Here is a 3,917-nt window from a genome sequence, read left to right on the forward strand (position 1 = left end):
CTGAACTCCAGCGGTCAGTTGCAGCTCTGCCCAACAGCGTGTTCTCGGTTCTGCGGGCAAGCACGCCCTCTTGCCTTGGCCCCGAGAGCAAAGTCCCGAGCGAGCACTCGACTCAGTGCAATGCACCCGGAAGGACGCTCTCGCTCGCCTTTCAAGGAGCGATTCCTAACAGCAGAAGCAGCAGAGGCACAAACTGCACGACGAGAGGGGACAACGTAGAACACGTCTCTGTCCTGGCACATTTGCGTGCGCGATACTTCCCTCCGGATCTTCGGGCCTTGCGAAGCTCTGTGTACTGCGAGCGCTGCTACTCGCAGCTGAGAAGGACCGTGGAGCTAGCGGCGAATTCGGAGAGCTCTTCGCTGCACTGCGCCGCTCGCAAGCGGCTTCGTACTTCGCCTTCTGCCGTCCGGCGAAGGCTGAACTCCAGCGGTCAGTTGCAGCTCTGCCCAACAGCGTGTTCTCGGTTCTGCGGGCAAGCACGCCCTCTTGCCTTGGCCGCGAGAGCAAAGTCCCGAGCGAGCACTCGACTCAGTGCAATGCACCCGGAAGGAGGCTCTCGCTCGCCTTTCAAGGAGCGATTCCTAACAGCAGAAGCAGCAGAGGCACAAACTGCACGACGAGAGGGGACAACGTAGAACACGTCTCTGTCCTGGCACATTTGCGTGTGCGATACTTCCCTCCGGCTCTTCGGGCCTTGCGAAGCTCTGTGTACTGCGAGCGCTGCTACTCGCAGCTGAGAAGGACCGTGGAGCTAGCGGCGAATTCGGAGAGCTCTTCGCTGCACTGCGCCGCTCGCAAGCGGCTTCGTTCTTCGCCTTCTGCCGTCCGGCGAAGGCTGAACTCCAGCGGTCAGTTGCAGCTCTGCCCAACAGCGTGTTCTCGGTTCTGCGGGCAAGCACGCCCTCTTGCCTTGGCCCCGAGAGCAAAGTCCCGAGCGAGCACTCGACTCAGTGCAATGCACCCGGAAGGACGCTCTCGCTCGCCTTTCAAGGAGCGATTCCTAACAGCAGAAGCAGCAGAGGCACAAACTGCACGACGAGAAGGGACAACGTAGAACACGTCTCTGTCCTGGCACATTTGCGTGTGCGATACTTCCCTCCGGCTCTTCGGGCCTTGCGAAGCTCTGTGTACTGCGAGCCCTGCTACTCGCAGCTGAGAAGGACCGTGGAGCTAGCGGCGAATTCGGAGAGCTCTTCGCTGCACTGCGCCGCTCGCAAGCGGCTTCGTTCTTCGCCTTCTGCCGTCCGGCGAAGGCTGAACTCCAGCGGTCAGTTGCAGCTCTGCCCAACAGCGTGTTCTCGGTTCTGCGGGCAAGCACGCCCTCTTGCCTTGGCCCCGAGAGCAAAGTCCCGAGCGAGCACTCGACTCAGTGCAATGCACCCGGAAGGACGCTCTCGCTCGCCTTTCAAGGAGCGATTCCTAACAGCAGAAGCAGCAGAGGCACAAACTGCACGACGAGAGGGGACAACGTAGAACACGTCTCTGTCCTGGCACATTTGCGTGTGCGATACTTCCCTCCGGCTCTTCGGGCCTTGCGAAGCTCTGTGTACTGCGAGCGCTGCTACTCGCAGCTGAGAAGGACCGTGGAGCTAGCGGCGAATTCGTAGAGCTCTTCGCTGCACTGCGCCGCTCGCAAGCGGCTTCGTTCTTCGCCTTCTGCCGTCCGGCGAGAGCTGAACTCCAGCGGTCAGTTGCAGCTCTGCCCAACAGCGTGTTCTCGGTTCTGCGGGCAAGCACGCCCTCTTGCCTTGGCCCCGAGAGCAAAGTCCCGAGCGAGCACTCGACTCAGTGCAATGCACCCGGAAGGACGCTCTCGCTCGCCTTTCAAGGAGCGATTCCTAACAGCAGAAGCAGCAGAGGCACAAACTGCACGACGAGAAGGGACAACGTAGAACACGTCTCTGTCCTGGCACATTTTCGTGTGCGATACTTCCCTCCGGATCTTCGGGCCTTGCGAAGCTCTGTGTACTGCGAGCGCTGCTACTCGCAGCTGAGAAGGACCGTGGAGCTAGCGGCGAATTCGGAGAGCTCTTCGCTGCACTGCGCCGCTCGCAAGCGGCTTCGTTCTTCGCCTTCTGCCGTCCGGCGAAGGCTGAACTCCAGCGGTCAGTTGCAGCTCTGCCCAACAGCGTGTTCTCGGTTCTGCGGGCAAGCACGCCCTCTTGCCTTGGCCGCGAGAGCAAAGTCCCGAGCGAGCACTCGACTCAGTGCAATGCACCCGGAAGGACGCTCTCGCTCGCCTTTCAAGGAGCGATTCCTAACAGCAGAAGCAGCAGAGGCACAAACTGCACGACGAGAGGGGACAACGTAGAACACGTCTCTGTCCTGGCACATTTTCGTGTGCGATACTTCCCTCCGGCTCTTCGGGCCTTGCGAAGCTCTGTGTACTGCGAGCGCTGCTACTCGCAGCTGAGAAGGACCGTGGAGCTAGCGGCGAATTCGGAGAGCTCTTCGCTGCACTGCGCCGCTCGCAAGCGGCTTCGTTCTTCGCCTTCTGCCGTCCGGCGAGAGCTGAACTCCAGCGGTCAGTTGCAGCTCTGCCCAACAGCGTGTTCTCGGTTCTGCGGGCAAGCACGCCCTCTTGCCTTGGCCCCGAGAGCAAAGTCCCGAGCGAGCACTCGACTCAGTGCAATGCACCCGGAAGGACGCTCTCGCTCGCCTTTCAAGGAGCGATTCCTAACAGCAGAAGCAGCAGAGGCACAAACTGCACGACGAGAGGGGACAACGTAGAACACGTCTCTGTCCTGGCACATTTGCGTGCGCGATACTTCCCTCCGGGTCTTCGGGCCTTGCGAAGCTCTGTGTACTGCGAGCGCTGCTACTCGCAGCTGAGAAGGACCGTGGAGCTAGCGGCGAATTCGGAGAGCTCTTCGCTGCACTGCGCCGCTCGCAAGCGGCTTCGTTCTTCGCCTTCTGCCGTCCGGCGAAGGCTGAACTCCAGCGGTCAGTTGCAGCTCTGCCCAACAGCGTGTTCTCGGTTCTGCGGGCAAGCACGCCCTCTTGCCTTGGCCCCGAGAGCAAAGTCCCGAGCGAGCACTCGACTCAGTGCAATGCACCCGGAAGGACGCTCTCGCTCGCCTTTCAAGGAGCGATTCCTAACAGCAGAAGCAGCAGAGGCACAAACTGCACGACGAGAGGGGACAACGTAGAACACGTCTCTGTCCTGGCACATTTGCGTGTGCGATACTTCCCTCCGGCTCTTCGGGCCTTGCGAAGCTCTGTGTACTGCGAGCGCTGCTACTCGCAGCTGAGAAGGACCGTGGAGCTAGCGGCGAATTCGGAGAGCTCTTCGCTGCACTGCGCCGCTCGCAAGCGCCTTCGTTCTTCGCCTTCTGCCGTCCGGCGAGAGCTGAACTCCAGCGGTCAGTTGCAGCTCTGCCCAACAGCGTGTTCTCGGTTCTGCGGGCAAGCACGCCCTCTTGCCTTGGCCGCGAGAGCAAAGTCCCGAGCGAGCACTCGACTCAGTGCAATGCACCCGGAAGGACGCTCTCGCTCGCCTTTCAAGGAGCGATTCCTAACAGCAGAAGCAGCAGAGGCACAAACTGCACGACGAGAGGGGACAACGTAGAACACGTCTCTGTCCTGGCACATTTGCGTGCGCGATACTTCCCTCCGGGTCTTCGGGCCTTGCGAAGCTCTGTGTACTGCGAGCGCTGCTACTCGCAGCTGAGAAGGACCGTGGAGCTAGCGGCGAATTCGGAGAGCTCTTCGCTGCACTGCGCCGCTCGCAAGCGGCTTCGTTCTTCGCCTTCTGCCGTCCGGCGAGAGCTGAACTCCAGCGGTCAGTTGCAGCTCTGCCCAACAGCGTGTTCTCGGTTCTGCGGGCAAGCACGCCCTCTTGCCTTGGCCGCGAGAGCAAAGTCCCGAGCGAGCACTCGACTCAGTGAAATGCACCCGGAAGGACGCTCTCGCTC

This window comes from Sturnus vulgaris, unplaced genomic scaffold (assembly GCF_052056855.1).
Source record: "Sturnus vulgaris isolate bStuVul1 unplaced genomic scaffold, bStuVul1.hap1 Scaffold_212, whole genome shotgun sequence".
Lineage (NCBI taxonomy): Eukaryota > Metazoa > Chordata > Aves > Passeriformes > Sturnidae > Sturnus > Sturnus vulgaris.